We start from the raw sequence: 25,509 nt of genomic DNA on the forward strand, positions 1-25,509 counted from the left end.
ATAATAGGTGATATCATTCCTCACTCTTCAAAGAAACATAGATACATCCTTACAGCGACTCATTACTTTACTAAATGGGTGGCAGCAATTCCACTAAAGGTAGCCAATTCTGAGAACATCATCAAATTTATTGATCAATTTACCATTACTAGATTTGGCCTACCAACTGACTTGATGTTTAACAATGCATCTTACTTCACAGGAAAAATTATGATTGAATTTGCTCTCAAAGAGGTTTCAGACTCAAGTATTCTGCTAACTATTATCCTCAAGGAAATGGTTTAGCATAATCAACCAATAAAAACCTTATCAGGATCATTAAACGAACTATTGATCAAAGTCAAATAAACTGGCATAAATCTTTAACATTTTCTCTATGGGCAGATTAGATAACATAGAAGGCCTCAATAGGCACTTCTCCTTTTAATCTGGTCTATGGGAAATAAGTTGTCCTTCTTACAAATATAGCTATTCCCTCTCTAGCCCTAGTTCAATTTATTAAATAAACTCCTTCTTCTTCTTTGCAATTAAGGCAATCACAAATCCTCAAACTCGAAGAAGAAAGAGAGAAATCCAAGATCGTACATGTCCATCATCAATAAATAGTTAAATATTCCTTTGATGCAAATTCTATAAGCCCAAAATCATTTCAACTTGGAGACCTTGTATTGAAGTGGAAGAAAGCACACTGGGAAAGTGGTAAGCATACCAAATTCCAAAGAATGTGCCTTGGACCATTTCAGATTGCAGAACAAATCGGCCCATCAACATTACTATTGCAAGATTTATCAGGCAAGAGAGATTCTCTGCCTATAAATGGGTGGATTTTGAAAAAATATTTTTCATAGGAGATAACCTCTTCTATCTCCTTTATATTATCACCTTTACTTTTCCTAGGAAAATAAAAGTTAAATAGTATAACTATTGGCCTTACAATAAAACTCTCTAGAAATATTTTGATTTTTCATTTTTATAAGTAAAGATTGTTAAGGAAATAATTATAACATTTGAAAGTTAACTAGGTTCTATCTCTCTTAAATTTTCTTTGTTTACACCAAAATTATTTATTCTTTGAGAAAACTTCAACTTTATAAAAAAAAAATTCTCTACTATCAGTCAAGAAAATTATCTTTAACAAAGTAAAGACTCTTTGCAGATAAACATCGTCAAATCTATAATTGTCATCCAGAACTCTTAAGGAGTCAATGATCCTCCCCATCCAGTGAACTTTTCTCTTGCTAGAGTGTAATTCTATAATATACTAAAACTTAAAAGATAATAGGTCTCATCAAGAGTCTGTTTACCATGTTCATAGGGAAATAATAGGATGACATTACCAATACTGCATACCAAAACAGGGTAATCGCTTGAGATTATTTTAATCAAAAGACAAGGGGTCTCATCATGAGCTAGCTTGTTCAGTTGAATTACAACTATTGACTGACATTGTCAAAATTTGACCACCAAACCAAGACAATGACTTTTAAGTGATAAAAATAAAAAAAATTGAAAAAAAACAAAAATTGTTTAAAAACGAAAAAAGAGGAGAATAAGTATATGATTTTGAATTTATCTCTAAATATTGCATTCTTGTCTGGATGGGACACTGAATCATTGCTGGTTAAAAGGTAACCTTGTCGAGGCTATGGACACCTGCTGGCAATAAAGGCTCTACCTGTGACAAATGAGGGCAACTGCAAAATTCGATCTGCAAAAGCTCCCTACTTTATCTTTAAACTAAGTAAAGACTGATATAGACAAAGGAATTTTCATTTTTAAGAGTATATCAAATGAATTGTAATTAGGTGAGTTTGTTTTTTTTATTGAGAGAAATGTACTTATCTTAAATTTCATGCAATTCCTACATCCTCAACTATCTTTATTTTGAAAGTTTTAGAAATTTCAAAATTATCAGAGATAACTGGTTCTTCCAGTGAATAGCCAATTGTTGTATTGTTCAACAACCCCCCTATTTATTATATTAATAGTTAGTATTGTATTTATAAATGGGGACCCTTCAAAAAAAAATCAAAAGACTAGCAAATAAGAGGTTGCCTTTTGAAACCATTCAGAATAAAACCTTCGATAAACTTAAGATATCAAACCAAGTCACTTTGTGATTAGGCATTCTCGCTTTATCGCAAATCGCAGGATTCGAAGTAACAAAGGTTAGTTGTGGGTCGGAATCTGCGAAATGTGGTAAAAGAAACCCATGTAAAAGACCCAAGGTAGCATTGAACTTTTTATAAAACTGAAGGCTTAAGATATTCCTTAAAGTATTTATCGCAATCGCATTGCATCTTTTAAAAGGGCGCAAACCATAAGAAAATGTGAATTGCAATGTGGTCCAGATCCGATGGAATAATAAAGTTGTTATAAACTTCAATCAGGTCCAACATATGGTAAATATCTATTTTAATGGAATAATCCTCCACATAAAGAAAACACGCTCGAAAAAGTAAAAAGCTATGCTGCTCATCACAAATCGCAAAAAACCAAAGCAACTTTGAATTTCTCTATTCATAATCTCCGATATTGCGATTTGTGATATTGCAGTATTGCAATTTTGCGATATTGCGATTTGCGATTTTGCGAATTTGCGATATTCTGATTCATCGCAATCGCATGATCAGCATCGCACATAATACACACTAATTTGAAATATCATTTAGAAACTTGCGATGCGATATTTAATGAGTCATAAAGGATATCACACGTAGGCTTTAATGAATGGTTAATGAGGTTTAAATGCATTTATTATTTTAACGGCTCGAGAAGATTTATATATTTTTACCCGTATTCGAAACAAAAATCTCCATCCTATGTTCTTTCATAATTTAGTGTGTCATTGTTTTCCACTTTCATTAATGCTATGCTTTTTATCCTGTTTTCTCCATTGCCCTAATTTTAGGAAATTTCCGAAGGAAACAATGCTCGAAAGAATGGTTAAGAAAGGAAAGAAGTTTGCAGAGACTACTGCGTTTGAGAATTCAAAAATGCTTCCACTCTTCTTCGATACCACATGTAATAAGGATGGTGGGACTACAACATGGGAGGCAATGTATAATTTACTATAGGAAGAAAACCCAAAGTTCCTAGAAACCAAAGCAACAACAAACGCTGAGGAATCATCTGAGGCTTCTTATTTTGAAGAAGCATGTTCTTTCCTGCACAAGGTATCTACAAGGCCAAAAATATTACCATAAATGGATATGGTAAGATGGATTATTGATAATGTTGACATTTCGAATAGAACATTCAGAAATTCCAGGCATGAAATCATCGGGTCATTTAAACCAAACAATTTACGTCGAATGTACCATTTTCCTGAACCACAGAAGATCTACGATAAATCTTTTATCGAGAATTTTTCCAAAGAAACTAAAGACCCGATGGACGTCATGCAGAATTGGAGGTCTAGCTCCAACAAGTTCAGGTGGGAGAAAAGTGGTATGTACCCAATTGCACCTCTGTTAGCCCCACATAATTTTGCAGCCGCAATGTTATGTAAGATATTTGGAAAGGCTGATACTACCAATTTTTCTATTGAATGGGTTCCATTTATTGATGCCATTGTTAATGCTATGATTATGAACTTGAGAAATATTTTGTCAGACAATTTGGCTATGGCCTTTAGAGAATACAGACGCAATAGAATTATCTTCACTCAGGTTATCCATCCCTTTTACATGAGTGCTTATGTCATGGATGCTATATGTTTTTGTTCACATTTTCCAAACATGGGTTGGAAATGGACTCTACAAGATCCTACTCCCATCCATGGTTATCATAAAGTTTTGTGGGAATCACAGTTTAGCTCCCGTTTTTATAAAATTTGTCATGGTGTTATGTTGCCAATTTACGAGACCATTTTTTTATAAGAAATCCCCTAGGATATCAAAGGAAGCAAAGACAAACATCTTTCCAGTGGCAAGATGGTTTGGTGAGGAATTATTTACCTATATCAGAGTTTTTGGGAGTATTATAGCTCCACATGTTCTTCCATATTATGTTCCTGATAAATTATTGGCAAGAGAGATTGCCTATCAAACAGTGGGGGATGGTATTACCGAAACCCTCAAAGAAAAGAAGAAATCCATTTGGTCAACCTTCCCATTGCAATGTGGTGCCTTGGCATTACATGATATTAGCCACGCAACAAAAGAAATATAGAACATCACACCTCTAAATCTGGCTATCATGCCAGGCAGATAGTATGACCCTAACAAGGTCGCCAATAATTTCACTGCTATGGTCAAAATCATATAATTTATTCATGAGGACGATGAGTTTTATGATCTCAGAATAAGGAAGGAAGCCCCAAGGAAGAATCTGAGAAGGACACAGATGAAAATGCTGAAGAAACGGTTGAAAAGGCCTCAACTAAGAACACATGGAGATTGACTCCACATAGGTTCAAACAAAAAAGATCAAAGTCATTGATCTGGATAAAGAATGGGAGAAATTTAATAAAAAGCTCAAAGTACCTCAAACAAAGACAAATCTTGAGGGAACATATGGATTTCATACTTCTTAACAGACTCAGCAGGTTAAAAATCTAGAAATAACAATACAAGGAGTTATAACTACTCAAGATATTGAAGTCATCCTGACACACCCAACTTCAGAAATTGTTTTAAAGGTTAAGGAAATACCCCCACTAGACATATTCTATAGCCCAACACATAAGGATATAGTAAAGAGGCAAAGGAAGAAAACGAAATCAGATGCATCAACAGTAGCAACTCTTGGAAGTGAATTAGTGGAGGTAGCATTGAAAGACACCCCCATTGATCCATCATAAAATCTTACAAAGCTATCACAATTTTCAGGCGCCTATGCAACTACAACAATTGATAAGGCAACAAAAGTTCGAATTTTTCTTAAAGAAAAAGAAGAAAGAGTTCAGCTGTTAGAACAACAACTTGAACAAGAGAGACAAAGCACCAACAGGTAAGCACAAATGCAAATGGTATAGCTTCAGAAATAATTTGAGCAAATGAGATTACAACATCAGACATAAATCACAAAGAAGGACTCACAAATTCAACAAATGCAAGCTATAATGGATAAATTCAAATACAGCCCTCAAACAGAGGAATTCATTAAAGAGGCACTGGAACTAAGCTCTCTATTTTCACAACAATAGGAAGTATTTCGCCAAAAAATCTCATTGATCAATCCCTATTGTGAAACAAGTGATAAATTAACCAATCAAGTGGTTGATCAGAGATTAGAATATGAAGATATTAATAAAAGGATTTCAGAGTTTATTTCTTGGAAGGAATCTGAAGAAGGTAGAAAAGTTGATCTACCAAAGATAGAGGAGTCCCACAAGGATATTTTATTCGCATATTTGGACATATAGTTGAAGCAAGTAGAAAGGGCAGCAACAAGAGCAGCTAGTACAACAAACAATATAATTGAGGTTGTGAACAACAACCTTCATACTGCTAATCTCGTCAAATAATGTAGGTCAGAAGCTTTCCCAAACATCAAACAATTAGAAAAATAGTGGAAAGAGACCACCAAAATGCAAGTTGAGGCAATGAAACAATTTTCTATGCTTCACTGGGAAACCTACTAGCAGTTTATGGTAAAACCACACAGTCAATGGATGACTCTACATTGTATAACCAATTCTACACAAAATATGGTGCCACCTCTCTTTGATGATGTAGTCACAGTACAATTAAGATCTAGAATTGGCCAGCCACCCTAGGTGAAGCCAATGATAGATATTTGTGAACTCAAGGACCGAATGGTTGAATAGGACCATTCAATTTTAAGAATCTTGTCATTATTTTTATTTTTATTTACTTATTCCAAGAAAGGTTGTTTGAAACTTCCTTAGCTTTCTATGTAATAATATATTTTTGATACATAATTTGTATTATTTAAATCTCTCTCATGCATTTAGAGAAGGGTCCATCATTTTATCAAAAACACTTTGCAAAGGATCACACTTCTGTACTTTTGTGACTATTTTGATAAGATAATTGGAACAAGATCTTGATTTTCTTATAGATTGAAGCATACTCTATTGAATTTGCACTTTTGTAATCTTGGAGTATATTTAATTGAAAAGAAGCAGATTAATATTGCTGAAATCATGAGTAGGACCTTTCATATATGGTACTTCTATCTTTATGATTGTGTTTTGTTTATGAATTCGCACTAATATTTTTTATATTGTGTTATGTATGAAATCTGAGTTATAGTTTGACATTAAAGCACTTTTGTATAAATGTTTCAGTTGTAATTCATTATTGAATACACGAGAAATTGATATATGTGATATGGTTTCCACAATTATTTTTCCTAACTATTTAGTCAAAATAATTATCATTAATGTTTTCTTCTCTTATAGAAATTGAATTATATTTATTACCTTTCGCTTTAAGATATATTTGTAGATCGCATGATTTAAGTTATTCCAAAGTATATATTAAGATACAGGTTAGAATAGTTAGATGCATGCATTTGTTGTTTAAATTAGATTTTTAGTTAAATCATTTCCCATTATATCTTATATCAAACCATCATCAACATATCAATTCTGGCTAGGAAAATTGTACCATTATCCCCAGTCATAGCCACCATACCAAATGGAAAAAGGAGTTGTTTCCAAGGTCTAGACCGGGTGGTTATCCCCCCATGTTGTTGCAATGTAATTCTGGGGCTTCAACAATTCCATAGAGGCATGATTGGGGTATCTGATAATCCCTTTCTTGTTGGGAGTGTTGAAAATGAAACAAGAAAATCCTAATCTAATTTTGTCCTTTAATTAAATTAAGAATAAAATTGTAATTCCACATCACAAGACAAATTGTACGAGTTAACTAAGTTAATTTGACTTATTTGGCTTAGTTAATTCGATTTTAGGATCTAACTTGAGTCATGTAGAATGTCTCCTACTTTATAGGAGCCCTAGTTGAGTTTATTTTGAGTTGTAATTAATTAATTCAGTTTAACTAAGTTAAAGTTAGTTAAACTAGTTCCAACTGATGGAGGAACTAGTAGGGGGTTAGACAATGGGTTGCTGCTTCATGTGTTCAACCAGTTAATTGATGATTCACTTATAAATAAGTTATGCATTTCAGATATGAGAGTTACCCAGTTGATATTGGAGTTCAAGGACAATGTACTATCAATTGTATAATCATTTGAATTGTACAAGTGGTGCATGCAGTCAGAGGAAGGCCTATGAGGATTGCACAATTCATATTGAGGAATTTCCATAATTAATAGGGGCTAATTCCCAAGGAAACAACGCTAGGAAATAAGGACTTGAGAAATCCAAAATTTGGTTAAGTATTTCCCTGGCCTTGTCTAGGAAGTTGTGAGACAAATAGAGACAATGCAGAGGTTGTTTGGGCTTGAGAAAAGCATTGTAATCTTCTAATATTTTGTGACTAATGCAATATAAATATAGCAAGGGATTTTATCTATGGCTTTCCCCAGGAAATCATTCTGTAATGTGTTGATTGAATTCTTTCTCTTATATGATTCGTCATTTCGCGAACGTTTAATTGTTTCAGTTGATGAGTAGAGTAGATTCAAGTCTATTGTTTTAGTAAATTACTATTAGCAATTTGAATCTATAAGGAATTTCTACACTCCTTGCATTTGAGAAAAAATAGAAATAAAATTTTGTGTACATACTTAAAATTAATTTCGAGAACCATATAACCACAATTTGAATTTCAATATAGTTTTCAAACATTTTTTCAATAAGGCAACTTTAAGCGGAAAATGTATACTATGAACTACTGTAACTCATGTGGATGTGTCCTAAAGGATAATTTGAGATGAATATGCCATTTTATGTGAAAATAAAATTTTAGATAACTTCTAAACCCTATCGATGCACCTATCAAAGCTAACGGCAATGATGTGTTTAAATAATAAACACATTGATGCATTAGCATAATAACCACATCAGTTTTCAAGATTTCAAAAATAAAAAAGGAATTCTATCATATCGATGCTCTTATAGAACCACACGCTCTGATGCATTTAAATAAAAAGCACATCGATCCTTCAAAATAAAAAACACACCTGTTTATTGGATTTTGATAATTAAAAAAGGAATTCTATCATATAGGTGCTCTTCTGAAACTAATGACACTATTGCGTTTAAATTAAAGCAACACTGAAGCATTATAATAATAACTGCGCCATTTTTCGGGATTTCAAAAATAAAAAAGTATTACATCATATCGGTGCTCTTGTAAAAATACAACATCGATGCGTTTAAATAAAAACAACACCGATCTGCACTTATTTCCAGGATTTCAAAAATAGAAAGGACTTCTATCATGTCACCGATCTGCACTTGTTTCCGAGATTTCAAAAATAGAAATGACTTCTATCATGTTGGTGCTCTTATAACAATTACCACATCGATGCATCTAAATAAAAACAACACCATTGTGTTAAAATAATAACCACACAATTTCTAGGATTTTTTAAAAAAAGAAAGGAATTCTATCATGTCAGTGCGTTTAAAAATTTTGGCACACCTGTAATTTATCAAAATCTATGTAATTTACTTGTAAACACATCGGTTACTTTAATATCGAAAGAATTGATGTTTGTATTAAGTGAAAAAAAAGAAAACATGATTTTTTTAATTGAAAAATGAGTGGCAATTGATTTTTCGAAATCTAATTTCATAAAGTCTTTTAAATAGTAAGAAGTTATTCACTGTATTATTATTTTTCCCAAAATTTCAAAGGATATATTTGCAAGCGAGACATACAGAGAGCACTATGCAGCAAAAAATAATTTGGAGTAACAAAACTATTTAGAATATCAGAAGTTGAAAGGTATGGTGATTCACTCAAAACCGTGCATAATAAAAATTTTAAATTTTATTTTGATTTTATTGATAATGTTTTTTACAACTTCTATTAGGGTTTAATTAAAAGAGAGATCATTTGTAAGAGAGACATACTACAAGCATTGTGGAGCAGAAAAATATTTTGGAACCATAGAATGATCAGAATTTGAAAGGTATGGTGAGTCACTCAAAACCCTGCATAGCAAAATTTTTAAATTTTACTATTAATTTCTTTTACATTTTTTGTTAGATTTATTCAAAATTCAGAAAAAATAAATAAATAAATAAATAACCCTGCATAATAAGAAAATTACTATTTATTTTACTAGTAAATTTTTTTTTACGATCTCTATTCCCATTTAGATTTAATTAAAAAAAAAAAAAATAAAATGAATATTTACCTTAAAACCTTGATTCTTCTTGCTTATGTGACTGCAAAATTTCACCTTGGGTTTCACTCCCTCTACCACTTCACAATTAGGGTTTTTCATTTTAGACATTTTAGATTTAATGGGTTTGTGTACTTACTATATATAGGGGATTTGACATGTAAAAAAGGGGGATCACTTATTGAATTATATCTAAACCTTGTCGCCCTATATGTTTTTAAAAAAAAAACGACGTTTCTTTTGCGATGCGCCCTGTGTAATATAAAACACCAGCGTTGGTAGTACTTCTATCATTACACATCACACTGAATCCTGTAGGCCTTATCCATTTTTACAAAATAGGGTCTATTTATTGGTGCACCCGATGTAATATACCACATCGAGTTGCCTCTGCCAAATAACACCATTAAGTGACTTGTATTTAATTTTTTATGTTTTCATTTTTTACTGTGATGGTGGTGCTTTTATCGTTACAAATAGTACCATCATAAATTAAAATTATTTAAAATAAATAAATTTCACTATTGGTGCTAAACAGATAAATGCCCGTGCGTTTAATTTATTAAATGCACCGAGGCGCTTATTCAAATAACCGCACCTATTACGAGAACTCTGTTTGGTTGAAAATTATTTGATTTATGTATAAAATATATTTAATGGATTTCGTATTGAATGGTACATGTTTTATATTGATAAAAAAATTGTTTGATAAATTAAGTAACAAAAATATTAATAGATGCAATGATATCACATCCAAAAAAAACAGAAAATGAAAGTTCTTTGTAAATTCTTTACAAAATTAATATGTTTGAACTATTTGTAAGTTTAACTAATATGTATTGGTCAGTGTGTGTCATGTAGAGCCACAAAATGAAGAAGTTCAATACAATTATTTATAATCTAAGTGCAGAAGAGCATAAAACGTTGATAGAAAAATTACAGAAGGATGAGTCGAGTGATTGAAAAAATACTATTCAATATGAGTAATTTTTTTTTTTTGTGAATTTTCATTGATAATATACTTAAGAATATTAGATAAGAAGTTTCAAACAATAGATTAATTCATATATGTTTAATGTTCTATAGAGAGAAATAATAAAGGAAAATATCAATGTCGTTCTAAAAAAAGAAAAATTATAGAACATGTAAATGATGATGAATTGGTCCTTATCTAATTTGGAGTGACGCTGAAGGTTAATGAAAGGGGGGATTTTTTTACAAAAATATGAGGGGTATAATGGAACGAACATATAAACGTAATTTCCACTTACAATACAAAAATCAATCTAATGATTCGAAAAACCAAATTATATCTAAATTACAAGAAGAGTTTCCAGAGCAATGGTCAATGAGACCTATGAGACTTGCAATAACTAAAATATACAACAACAAAAAAGAATCATTCAAAAGGTAATATTCCTAATTAAAATGATTTTCTAGAATTATTATATATATATATATATATATATATATATATATATATATATATATATATATATATATATATATATATATATATATATACAAACCATTTATTTATTGCACCAAGAGGCGCTTTACAACCCAGAGAGATGCTTTACAACCAAGTATAGGGTAGATGTGTAGGTGTAATGTAAGTATGTGAACAATTTTAAATGGTGGCTCTATTAAAATATAATAAAAAGTTAAAACTAATAAATAAAAATTTAAAAGTAAACATTTAAATGTTGGTTCAATTAACAATAAAACGCTAAAACAATAAAAATAATAAAATTCTATTTTATATATTTTGATTTTGTTATTAACTTGTGAATAGGCTTTGTTGCAACACCATAAGCTAATACCATGGCTTATCAATACCACATTCCAAAAAACCATAACGTATTTCACAATCAAAATATTTTATAACAATATGACAATATTATTAACCATTGATATTCACCCTTAATTTACTAGGGATAATATTAACTTGTAAATAATATTTGTTACAATACCATTTTCCAATAACATGGTTTATCAATACCACATTCCCAAAAAACATAACTTATTTTAAAATCAAAATATTTTATAACAAAAAAAGACGTTGCACTGCTGCAACCCTAGCCGCGCCATCTCAAGCGACTCTCCCTCACGCGATCTCCCCCATGGAGCCTGGAGGTGGCCCTGTGGCCCCTCCTCCCTTACCTCCGGAGCTCGAAGCTTTCAAAGCTCTTGTAGTTGCGGCAAGGAAACGCCATCCCACAGGCCCGCAACAAAAGTTTGTTAAAAAACTGGACAGTATCCCCACGGTGACCTTGCCAGTGGAGGAAACCTGTAGATCAGCGCTGAATCTCGCAGAAAGAGGCCTCATTGGCCAATTTACCGGACTGTGGCCATCCCCGAGAGTAGTTGAAGAATGGGCTAAAAGAAATTGGTTACCACTGGTTAACGAAGGAATAAAGAGTCACTTCGTAGGCAAAGGGTTCTTCGTCTTCTTGTTTGAAAATACAGAGGAAAGAAGCCTAATCTTTAGAAATGGACCATACTTCATGGGCCCTCAAGGCCTGTACTTGAACAAATGGTCTCCAGATTTCGACCCAGCACAAGATGTGCCCAAGGCTGTTCCTGTCTGGGTGCGCCTCCTGCATCTTCCCCTTCATTGCTAGAGTCAAATCTCACTTCAATCCATCGGCAATGCACTAGGGAGATACATAGATCAGGTCCCAAGGAAGGATCAATTCTCCTGCGCTCAGATCTGCGTGGAGCTTGACCTGGAAATAAGATTACTCAAAGAAATACAGCTATCGGTGGCAGACTGTATACATATCCAAGAGCTCGACTACGAATAACTACCTTTCAAATGCCGACACTGTCATGAGTACGGGCACTTCGCAAGATACTGCAAAAAGAGAAACGAAGAGACAACAGAGAAGGAAAAGGGAGAACAATGGAAACAGTCAAAGAAACCAACAGGCAGTAGACAGAGCAACAAAAATAAGGCCAAAGAGATAGAGAATAAAGTAGGTAATGGAAGTACAAGCAATCAAAACACTGGAAGCAGAGACACGAACAACAATGAGGGGGACAAAAACCCCTTTGAAATTCTCACGCCGCCTTCAGATCCTACAGAGGTAGAGAAAAAAGATCCACGTCAGCTGGAGAATAACGACACCATAGATCCAGGTAATAACTCAATCCCTATCCCAAGCAATATTTCCTCCCCTTCCTATGCTGATATTATCAAACAAAAGAAGAAAACCACAGAGAACATGGGCTCATCAGATGATGAAACATTTGAAAGGCTAGCAAAAAAGGCTGGACGCAGAACAAACAGGGAAACTAGAGAAGAGGAGTCAGAAAGACAAAAAAACCTCGGCAGTCAAGCCACCATAGAAATGACACTTGGGAGGAATATCAGGCCTAGGGCCTCCAAAGGAGGAAGGCCTACCCCTATAAGTGGTAAATGATGCAGCTGATCTCTTGGAACTACAGGGGTTTGGGGAATCCCACAAAAGCAGAAGCCATAAAAGATCTTTTGAAAATGGAACCCACAGACATCCTCATGCTCCAAGAAACAAAAGTAGAAGGGGAGACCCTTCTAAGCACCTGTAACACCAAATGGAAATTCGACTATGGAAAGGTTGTGAGTGCAAGAGGCACGGCTAAAGGAATAGGAACATTCTGGGAAAAAAACTCCTTCTCTCTAGAAAGATCATTCGAGACCCAACATTGGATATTTACAGAACTACAACATATAGCAAGCAATCTCAGCATAGCCTTGTTTAATATGTATGTTCCTGTTCACTACGAGGAAAAGAGAGAGTGCTGGAAGACACTATCAGAGTTTCTAGACCACAACAATCCCACGAACATAATTATAGGAGGTGACCTGAATATAATCCTTGATCCTAAAGAGAAGAGAGGAGGGACTTACTCAAGAGACCCTTTTCTTACCATAGTGGAGAACATAATATTACAGAGGGATTTAGTTGACTTCAAGCCAGTTAAAGGAAAATACACATGGACCAATAACAGAACAGGAGAAAATCATATTGCAGCAAGGTTGGATAGATTCCTCGTCAGCAGCTCTATAATGATGGGAAAAAGAATAGTCATCAATAAGATCCTTCCAAAGCTCAGCTCGGATCACAAACCTGTCCTCCTCTGCCTGAAAGATGAAGAGGATCTAGGACCCCTTCCCTTTCGCTTCAGTCCTCTCTGGGCAGAAAGAGAAGGATTCATGGAAACAGTCCAAGCAGCATGGAGCACAGAAGTCTCAGGTTCCCCAAGCTATGTTTGGGAGCAAAAAATAAAAAATACAAATAAGGCTCTTAAAGAGTGGATAAAGAAACCTATGAAAACTCCCATAAGTCAGAGGAAAGAGGCTGTCACACAGCTGGAAGAAATCAATTCGATTTGGAAGAGAAAGACATCCATTCCATGGACTTAGACCAAGAAAAAATTGCACAAAGGAAAACATATTGTTCTTTTAGAAACGAGGAAGAGTACTGGCGCCTAAAGTCTCGTAGCCTGTGGCTTAAAGCTGGGGACAGAAATACCACATATTTCCATAAACAGTTTAGGGCTCGACTCAGCCGAAATCATATAGCAGAAATCATCTTATCTAATGGACAGGTTTGCAAAGGATTCGCCCAAATCAAGGAAGCTGCTGTAAATCATTTCTAAACTCTACTTACAGCAGAAAAAGAGGGGAGTGAGAAAGATACACTAGAGTTCCTCGCTAACATTCCAAAGCTAATCAGTACGGAGGATAATGAAAACCTCATGAGCTCAGTAACAGAAGAAGAAGTATCCAACATTGTGTGGTCTATGGAGCCCGACAAAGCGCCAGGACCCGATGGTTTTACAATCCATTTCTATAGAATCTGCTGGGCATTTCTCAAACCAGACCTCCTCAGAATGATACGTGGATTCATGAGAAAGGCAAGGATCGGGGGCGGAATCAATTCAACTTTTCTTGCCTTAATTCCTAAGGAGACAAATCCAAGATCTTTCGACAGGTACAGGCCGATATCTCTATGCAATGCATCCTACAAGATAGTGTCCAAACTTCTGGCAAGTAGAATCAAGCCTCTCTTGAAAAAGCTCATTTCTCCAGCTCAGGGGGGATTTGTGAAAGGAAGACACATTCTGGACAATGCTATTCAAGTCCAAGAAGCTTTGCATTCGAGCCATTCACGAAAAGAACAAGGTATGCTTATAAAACTGGACATGTGTAATGCTTTTGATAGAGTTAATCACTCCTTTTTGTACAGGGTCCTTACAGCCTTTGGTTTCAATCAAGAGTTTATAAATTTAATCAAAGCATGTCTAGAAAAGATCTGGATAGCCCCAATGGTAAACGGCAGACCAACAAATTTCTTCTTAGCCACCAGGGGACTGAGGCAGGGCTGCCCTTTGTCATGATTTCTTTACATACTGATGGCAGACTCTCTGAGTGGAAAATTAACTTTGGAAAAACAAAATGGTAACCTCCCTGGAATCAGGATTGTGAAGGAAATCGACCCAATGAACCACGCGTTGTTTGCTGATGACTCACTGTTGCTTGGGGGTGCATCAACACGAATTGCGAACTCCTTTAAAAACATTCTCAAAAAGTTTTGCAACATCTCTGGAGCATTAATCAGCGAAAGGAAAAGTGCTGTCTATGGGTGGAACACAGATCAGCAGACTATCAATAGAATTTCTAGCGACCTGGGCTTAAATGGATACGTAGATTGGGACAAATTTAAATACTTGGGTCTCCCAATAACAATGGGATCCAACAGGAATCAACTGTGGGAAGAGGTGATTTCCAAATTTAAGAAAAAGATCGCAGGTTGGGGGGTTATTGGCTCACCATAGGAGGCAAACTCATGCTCATTAGAGTTGTACTCTTGGCACTACCAACGTTCCAGGCCTCCTTAATGCTAGCTCCAAAACAAATCTCAGACCAGATCTCCAGTCTTATGCGAAATTTCCTGTGGAATGGAGGGCGAGGAAATGACAATAGATTCCATCTAATAAATTGGGAAACAACGAAAAGACCTATGGAGGAAGGAGGACTCCAAATTCGAGACCCTCTTCTTGCAAATGTAGTGCTGGGATGCAAATTACTGTGGCAACTGCTTGATGAGCCTAGTCACCCTGTCAGCCTGATATTAAAACACAAATATTTCAAACAACGATCAATCAGAACCTTCATTCCGGAGAAAGCCCCTAAAGGAACACAAGCCTGGAAGTTATGCAGCAAAGGTATCGAATTCTTCAAAACTCACCTGTACAAAATTCTTGGGAACAACAAAAACACTCCGTTATGGAAAGACAGAGTCATGGGACACCCTCCCCTCAAAGAAAACAGTGAAATCACAGAGATAAGATTATGGCTACAGTCAAAAGGAATCCGTAAGATCGAAGACATCGACGACTGGGATAACAGAGGAGAGTGGCAACGCTGGAATTTCCCCAAGGCACCAGCGCAGCTCGCCACACAGCTACACGCCCTTAAAAAGGCGATTACAGACTTCGCTCCAGTCCATAGAGATGAAGAAGACACCTGGGTATGGGGGAATATGGGTGTATACACAACAAGGCAAGGATATCTACAAATGCAAAGCAAAAAGAACTCGCCTCATCCGAAAGAAGTATGGAAGCAGGTATGAGACAGTTTTAGCATTCCTAAGATCAATTTTTTCTTTTGGACTCTGTTCCATAACAAAATCTTGACCGGAGAAAACCTATGTAAGAGAAACATAGTAGGCCCCCACCGATGTGTTCTATGCAAAAATGCTCTGGAAACCACAAATCATTTGTTTATTAATTGTGAGTATGCCAAGAAGGTCTGGACTATTTTTCTGACTGGATTAAATGTGAGACACTCAGCGCACTGTACGATTGCAGAAATGTTCACCACATGGAAAGCCAGTTACCCTCATAGTATTGCTGGCAAATCTCTATGGTTCAAGATATGGATTGCTGCTGCAAAATACGTATGCTGGAAGCTCTGGCTTGCCCGGAACGAAACTATCTTCAACCAAAATGAAATATCAGCAGAAAAAGTGGCAGAACAGGCAAACAAACTCTTTCTTGAAACCCTGAATTATTCTTCAGTCAAAGATGACAATTCCCTTCGAACAGAGGAAAAGGCCTGGCTGGACGGTTTCTCATTCATTACCAGACCTTCAACAATCACTTGGCCAACCCACAAGGAAAGATGGCAGATCCGAGAACCCGAGGATAGATTTCAGCAGTGGTGGAAATCCCAGGGCAAGTGCACTATCTTCTTTGACGGCGCTTCAAAAGGCAATCCAGGCACATCAGGAGCAGGAGGGGTAATTTACTATCCAAGTGGAGAAAAAGAAGATTTCAGTTGGGGACTAGGAACGAAAACCAACAACCAGGCAGAAGCTCTTGGTCTCTTAAAAGCCTGTCAATTAGCTAGAAAAGAAAGCCAAAGAGAAATCATCATTTTTGGGGACTCAGAATTGTTGATAAAGGCATTAATAAGCAAGGAATGGTTAAAGGATCCTCCGTTAAATAAACAACTCTCAAGAGTGAATAGAATTCTGAAGGACTTCTCCTCGGTGCAAACATTTGATATCCTCAGAGATTTAAACAAGGAGGCGGACAGATTGGCAAACACAGGCTGCACTCAGCAAAGTGGAATGATTAGCATAAACACAGGCGTTTTGAAAATGGCAATCATCCCTTAACTGGGAGAGGTGCTCATGTATACCCATGAACTGTAATTTGGTTGATTAGGCTTTGCCCAACCTGGAATTCTCAATAAAGCTCAACCGTTTCAGTTAAAAAAAAAATATATATTTTATAACAATATGACAAGATTCTTAACCGTGGATATTAACCCCCACATTGCGATTGATATTATGAGCTTGTGAATAGGATTTGTTACAATATCATGGGCCAATACCATGGCTTATCAATACCACATGCCCAAAAATCATAACATATTTCACAATCAAAATATTTTTTAACAATATGACAAGATTCTTAACCATGGATATTTACCTCCACTTTACCATGGATATTATTAACTTGCAAATAGGATTTGTTACAATACCATGGCTTATCAATACCACATGCCCAAAAACCATAACTTATTTCACAATCAAAATATTTTATAAATATTTTATTTTAATTTAATTTTATAACATTTTTTAATTAAATCTAAAAGGAAAAGGTTATAATTACTTTTGAGATATATCTAAACCATCTATCCTCATTACTACTAAATATATTCCCATAGAAATTAAATCAAGTTTTTAATAAAACTAAAAACAAGAATAATTTTATATATAATGAAGTGAAATTTATATAATATAAATAATATTATTAAGAATCGGCATAGTTCCATCTTAACTAAGGATCCAAGTGATGAGAGAAAGAAAATTGACTACAATAATAGAGGAAAGATAGTGCATGATTCTTTTAAGTTTTTCATTATTGCATTCTTTTTCACATGATTGATCCAAAATATAGGTTTAATATTTTACAACCAATTTAATTTTTTTAATTTAGATACTTTGTTAAACACAATACAATGGGATCAAATTTAAAAGAGAGACTAGTCGGGGGAGAGAGGGGGAGGGAGATAGTGACAGAGTTGGAGAGAGAGAGAGAGAGGGAGAGAGAGAGTGATGGTGGAGAGAGAGGAAGTAAGAGAGAGAGAGAGAGAGAGAGAGAGAGAGAGAGAGAGAGAGAGAGGAGGGGAGAGAGAGAAGGAGAAAGGGAGAGAGAGGGAAAAAAGAAAAAAAATAAGGCATAGAGAGATAGAGGTGGAGAGAGAGAGAGAGGATGTGACAAGGGAGAGATGGAGAGAGAGTGAGGGAGAGAGGAGAGGAGGGAAGAGAGACAATATGAGAGAAGAGAGATAGGGAGAGAAGGGGGAGATAGAGAGAGATAGGGAGACATAGAGATGGAAGGGAGAGAGGGAGAGAAGGGAAAGAAAGTGAGAGGGAAAGGGAAGAGGGAGAGGGAGAGAGATGGATAGATATGGAGAGAGAGTGTGTATGTTTGGGGGGTGAGATAAAGAAAGGGAATAAGAAAGAGACACATAGAAATAAATATAGATATTATATAGTATTATATAATCAACCTAGATCCATTTTAACCCCAATCTATCAAGAATTGAGAGGGATCAAATCTCTCGAGGTGAAAACCTTTCCTCAAGTTTTGCACTCAAAAAAGAGGTTTGCACCTCAAGATATTTGATCCCTCTTGGTGCTTGATAGATCAGGGGTTAAGATGGATCTAGGTTGGTTAATATCAATTTTGTTATATTTAGTTTTCATATATCAATATAAAATTTGTTTATTATTTTTTTCAGTAAGATTATGAGAATCTCAAAGGATCAACAAGTTGATATGCGAAACATGCTAGTAGGAATGTCCAAAAAAGTGGACAAGGACAGTGGTCAAAGAAATTGACATAATTGCATCATAGGAGGATCCATGACAACAACAATGAACTTTAAATGTATGTAATCATTGAATTTTCACATATAAACAAATAATTTAGTAGTAAATTTTAATTTTCAATTATTTTCTTGTAGAACATAAAACAAAATCGAACTCATTCAATACATAAAACATGATGACAAGGAATAAAATGGCTGATATCAAAGTTTGTGAGTAATTGCTAATATTTCCTTATAACAACTCAAGGTTTCATTTTTTTATATTTTAAGTTTTTTTACAACAATCATCCTTGAATATCTTCAAATAGGTGCTAACATATAAAGAATGATGGCCTACTAAGACCAACTTTCCTTTCTCAACTCACAAGAGGTCAATATGCTCTTTCTATAATAACCTTAAACTTAAAATAAACATATGTTACAAACAGGTTTTCCCCCTCAAAATATGAGGAAATAAAAAACAATTAAAAAACCCTGCTAATGGTTGCCATAAGGGCTATCATCTACCTCTTAAAACTCTAGATATTGCCACTGATCTTCATAGCCAAGTGAGATACACACCAATACAAGTAAAAAATGATGGAGCCATTACAAGAACGAAGGATAGGGGAGATCCTCCGAATCGATTTCAAGTGAAGGAGAAGTAACGCCCGCAGACTCTGTTTTATAAAACACAAAAAGCATGGTGGTTATGATAAGAAGAATCACAATTGAAATTGTCAACCTAATGGACTCTATTGAATGTGAATGTTCGATTCCTCATGCACTGGAGATCTCATGATTTGTTAAAGAGATCCTGATACCCAACTCACAGAGATGAGCTAACTCAACTCAACCTCCAGAAAGATTGCTCCCAATAGCATTTTAAAGTCCCCTCTACGCCCTGCTCATGCCATATCTGTATTGGTGGCGAAACACTTACAACAAATTCTAACAACCAAAATCCACACTTAACACAGAAAACCAAACTTATATATTTATTTATCAACATAAAGTGATGACAGATACAAAGATTATTCTTTATAAATTGTGTATCGAAAAAAAGTAAAACTTAGAGATAACTCTTGCCCTTAATGGCTTGATTTACATTGAATCTGGGTGCTCCATAAGGCTACCCATTCTTCCTATACTCATTATACTTATTTGAATGGATTTAAAACAATATCCCATTCGAATCCTCCAACGAATCAATCCACAATTAATTGGACTATAAAACACCTAGGCTAACAAATTCAATTGGTTCATTGCCAACTTAGAAGTCTTAGCAACTTATTAAAGACAAATAATTAGAGAAAATTAAGAGGAGCAACCCGCTTTGGTAAATGATTTTTACTGATCAGGTCAAAGTGAATAGATATAGTTAGATGCTCCTGCATCAAAGAAGAGCCATCAAAGGAATTGATTGACATTAGGCTAAATATGGGTTGTGATTACATGTTGGCATATCAAAATTAATTGTGGAATTTGTAAATATCTATGTTGTTTTACTTGTCTGAGTTTATAATTAATAGAACAAATAAATCCTTTATATTAAATCTATGATTTATAATGGGGTATAAAACTTGCAGCAAACAAAGTATGGAACTATGCCAATAGAAGACTTGTTGCAACAAGGCATAAGACTTGGTTTTGAAACCATTCATGAGTCAGTTCTTGCTATGGTACATTTTTATTCAATTTACATTGATGTCTATTATTTATTTTAATTTTCATTATTCTTACCAATGTAGATACATTCATTACAATTTAGTTTTATGTTTGCAAATGAAACATAATCAAGAAGAGGAAAACAATCGATGCAATCAACAAACATTTGTCCAAATAACCCAAGTCATGGAAGTATCTCAAGCACTGACAACGTTTTCAGTGAAGAATGATGATCTATTTGGATATCAATGCAAGCTCTTGTATTTTTTGTTGGCATTATGATGCATGTGTTGTACTTGATGGCAACCCTCTCGTAGAAGATCATCTCACTTGTATACATTCAGATGAATCCACAAAAGAGATATCAGATATGACAGAATACATGGATGTAGGACAGTTCAAAGGGATCAGATGACAATTCACTAGTAAGCTTTGCCATCAAGTCCAAAGGGGGAGATTGTTGGCATTATGGCTAAAGTGTTGTCCTTGATGGCAACCCATACAGGTGATAGATCACAGTACTTTAGGTCAGTAGCAGAGATTGATGATCAGCTCTCAAATATTGAATAAAATAAGGGGTACGCAGGTACACCGTACAAAAGGTGCGGACACGCAGGCATGTCTTAGATAAAGTGCGTACATACCCGCAGGTACACCATGTAAAAGGTGCGGACCCTCGTTCACACACTTTCATGCAGTGAAAAAGTATTCTCACGTGGGAATCCAATGGTGGACCATAGTATTTAGCCCGACGTATTTGATCCTATGGTTTGGTCAGTGGTATTGTTTTATATTATTATTATTATTATTGAGCCCCATGTTTTTGGGCCTCCTGTTTTGGTTATCTATGGTATTGATCCATGATTTTAGGAAGAGCCTGCCTATATAAAGCAAAGGAGATCATTTGGCTAGACACTTGTGAAAGAAGAAGATCTTAAGAGAAGCTAGATCTGAAATTCTAGTGATGGGTCTATGAGAGATAGCTGAATCTAAATCAAGGAGAAACATGAGAGTTACAAGTCGGATCTACTAATGGCTTGAGATCCCTTCGGCGCATGCTCAGATCTGTAGATCTGATAGTCTGGGTTATCCTTGAAGTCTGAAAATTGTCTATGCATGCAGGACCGCAAGTGTAGTGAAAGAAAAGTGCGGAGATACGCAGGCGCAGAAGCGTTGCAGGTGCGCAGATACGCAGGTGCAGAAGCGCTGTAGGTGCGCAGATACGCAGGCCCAGAAGCGCTGCAAATGCGGAGGTACGTAGGAAGTCAATGAGGCATAGTGCGTGGGTACGCAGGAAAGCAGTTGGAAACAATGCGTATGTACGCAGGTGTTCTATGGGTGAAGCTGCGGACTTTTCATGAAATCTATTTAGCTGCCCCTGTTTATTATTGTTGTGTTCTGGGTTTTAAAGTGATGTTTGGTTTCTGATATTATGTTCTGATAATAGCAGTGATTGATTGAATGATTATGATTAGCTTCAGTATTGATAGATGAATGGATCAGGTTCATAATGACTTATCCTTATATGATCTGGTGGACTAGATCTGGTTGATAACTCTCATTGTATATGTATTGATCTAGTGATTGGGTGATTCAGAAGGTTGTTTGATTATGAGCTTCAATGTTGTTGTTGGCTCCAGTATGAAAATTGGATGAAATGTGGCCTTTCAGATTATGTGTTGTGCTTCAGTGTATCCAGTCTGAAAATTGATGAAACGTGGTACCTGGAGGAGAAAAGATTGTAGGCCAGCACCTACGTACTAGTATCTAAGCTAGTACAAGAGCTAAAGGAAATCTTTGGAGCATTGTAGCAGGTAGCAGCCTGCGTACTAGTAAATGGATCGGCTAGTACAAGAGCAAAGGGGGTTGTAGCTCCCGTACTGGTATAAGACTGCACCAGTACAAAATATTGTAAAAGGATTTTCTTATTAAGAAGAAGATTGAGATGACTTACAGCAGGTGGTTTTCTCCCGCATTGGGTTTCCACCTTTTATCATGGTGTTCATGTGTGTGCCTTATGTGTGATGATCTACTCTATGTTACTGCATCTGTTAACTGATAATATGGTTGATAATGTTCTAATGCACTCATTGAAGATCAATTAACTTAATCATAAGAAGTTGTGGAAGTAGCATATATGAATCTGATTATGGAAATGAATTTTTTTTATTAATGTGATAATACTGATTCACCCCCCCCTCTCAGTATTATTTCCAACATTTTTTGAAATAATTGTTTTTGAAAATCAGACATTTTGTTTAATGTAATGGACATAATGTCCCAATCGAAAAACAAGGGGTTACCAATAAATATCCCATTTTGTATGACAAAGAGTCTCTTATTGATATATAATAAAATAAATTTTAATTTATTCTATTGCATTATCATATATCACTGTGAAATGTTACACCATTGATTAAATATATGGATGGTTAAATATATAATGAATAGATGTGAAATATGATGATATACAAAATTAATCCAAACATCATATACAAATTCACTAATCAAAATTTAATCTATATGAATATTATTATAATATATATGTCATTTTTTTATGAATAACGAATTTAAAAAATCAATAATTACACTGTCACAGATCGATGTTTCTAAAAAAGAGAAAATCTCATACAAAATATCGATGCATCTATAACATAAACATGCATCGGTGCATTATTTTATCTAAAAGAACCATTACTTCAAGATTTTTTGCATGGCTAGTGCCTTTTCTGAAAATGACAACACCAAGGCATTATATTCTTCAAGCACCGATGTTTTTTGCATTTAACGCCTCGATGCATTGTAATTATCAAAGCAATAGTGCTTTCATAGAACTAATGCCCCAGTGCATTATTCAAATTAATATCACCAATTCTTTTATATGAGTAGCGCACCAGTGATTTTATACAAATCATACGCATGGAGCTGTGAATTTAAATTAAAGCACCAGGTCTGAAATATTATTTTTCCTGCCTCGGTGTCATACCTGAAAAGAATGCCCCAGGGCATTTGTTAATATATACACACTAGGTAGGTATACATTTCAAACATTGGTGTTCTTTGCATCAACACCTCGGTGCTTTTGGTTATGTGTACAACCCTGGTGCTTTTATTTATTTAGTGCACTAGTTTTATTGTTTCCATGAAGCGCACCGCTAAAAAAACATCTGCTAAAACCTCTAGCCGCCTAGATTTTTTCAATTGTGATGAAGTTCCATTATCATCTCTGCTAAAATACCCTATATCACAAATAGATGTTGTAGCAAAGGTTTTTTTGACAAATTTTTATAATTTTACAACACGAAAAAACTCCATTATAACTTCTGCTAGAATGTATTTTCCTTGTAGAGTGATCAATGCTCTAGTTTTGAAGATTGCATTAAGGAGTTTGTGGTTTTAACATATGCATGTAAGGAAGAAATTGGTGGAGTCCTGATGCAGGAAGGGCAAATGTTTTGTTATGAATCATAGAAGATGAATGAGCATGAGAAAAATTATGTGGCTCATGTTGAAGCCAATATTCATGCATTGAAGATGTGGAGACATTATCTCCTTGGCAGGAGGTTCATCTTGATGAGTGATCATAGTGGGTTGAGATACTTGTTCAAACAACCTAATTTGAATGCAAGGAAAGAAATATCATTGACTACTCTCAACGAGTTTGACTTTGAAATTAGGTACATCAAAGGCAAAGAGAATCAGGTCGTAGATGCTCTCAGTAGAAGAGTACAAGTGAATAATATTTCAACTATGAGCTCTTATGGGACATATTTACAGGATAAGATCTTACATGCAGGGCATGATGATGAGAGTTACTATCAGCTGAAGAAGATATTACAACAATAAGGTGATAAGGATGAGGAGTATCACCTCACAATAGATGGCTTGGTTAGATTCAAGAGCAAGATCTATGTGTGTGACAATGGTGAATTGAAGAAGCTTATTTTGAGAGAGTTTCATTTCAAGTCATATTCAGGTCATCCAAGATACCAAAAGACTTTTAAAACTATTAAAAAGTTATACTATTGGCCTAATTTGAAGAAAGAGGTGGATGAGTTTGTTTCTAAGTGCTTGGAATGTCAGCAGGTGAAAGATGAATGCAAACATCCAATTGGCTTGTTGCAGCCTATTCCAATTCTATAATGGAAATGAGAGGACATTTCCATGGATTTCATTACAATATTTCCAAGGAAATCAAGGCAACATGACTCCATCATGGTTGTGGTTAATAGGTTGAGAAATGTAGCTCGCTTTAATGTAGCAAAGTCTACTAATTCAGCCATTGAAGTGGCTCAAGTATTCATTAAGGATATAATAGTGAGGTTACATGAAGTTCCCAAGTGGATTATATGAAATAGATATTCTAAGTTCACTTCCACGTTTTGGAAGGAGTTGTTTGCAGGCTTAGGGACATAGTTAGCTTTAAGTACAACTTAATATCCACAAATAGATGGAAACACAGAGAGTATTAACAGGATCCTTGAGGATATGTTGAGAATGTATGTCATGCATTAACAAAGGAAGTGGGAGGAGTATCTTCCACTGATGGAGTTTTATTATAATGATGGGTATCAAGAATCCTTGAAGATGAGTCCATTTAAGGCTCTCCATGGGAGGAGTTGTAATACTCCTATCAACTGGAGTGATCTAGTGAGCAAGGTGTTGATTGGCCTAGATATGTTGAGAGAGATGGAGTGGGAGATGTAGGTTATCAAAAGGGATTTTAAGGTAGCATAGGACATGTGTGTAATGTCCCCTAATAATAATTAAAATAATAAATAATATAATATAATATTAAACTATAAGAAAATAAATGATAAACAATAAAGAAAATATAATAATAGTAAATAAATAATAAATAATGAAGAAAATATAATAATAAATAAATAAATAACAATACTAGAGTTCTAAATAAATATAAATAAAAATAAACTATAAAATTAGTAAAAATAAGTAAAGTTAACAAAAAGTAAAATAAAACAAAAAAGAGTTAAATTAAGAGAACTATAAAAGTAGTAAAAATAAGTAAAGTTATCAAAAAGTAAAAATGAATAAAATAAGAAAGAATTATATTAAGAGAATTACTAAATTAAGTTAAACTCAAAATAAAGAAATAAAAGTTGCATGTTGACACATGGAATGTGTGCATGCGGTTCCCCTTCCAATGTTTGCTCTATTTAATAGATGGTGAGGAAGATGGGAGATCATTCAATGATTCCATCATCCATTCTCTT

The sequence above is a fragment of the Pinus tabuliformis genome, chromosome 7 (genome assembly GCF_031772625.1).
Source record: "Pinus tabuliformis cultivar Carrire ecotype Pingquan chromosome 7, CPIR1, whole genome shotgun sequence".
Taxonomy (NCBI): Eukaryota; Viridiplantae; Streptophyta; class Pinopsida; order Pinales; family Pinaceae; genus Pinus; species Pinus tabuliformis.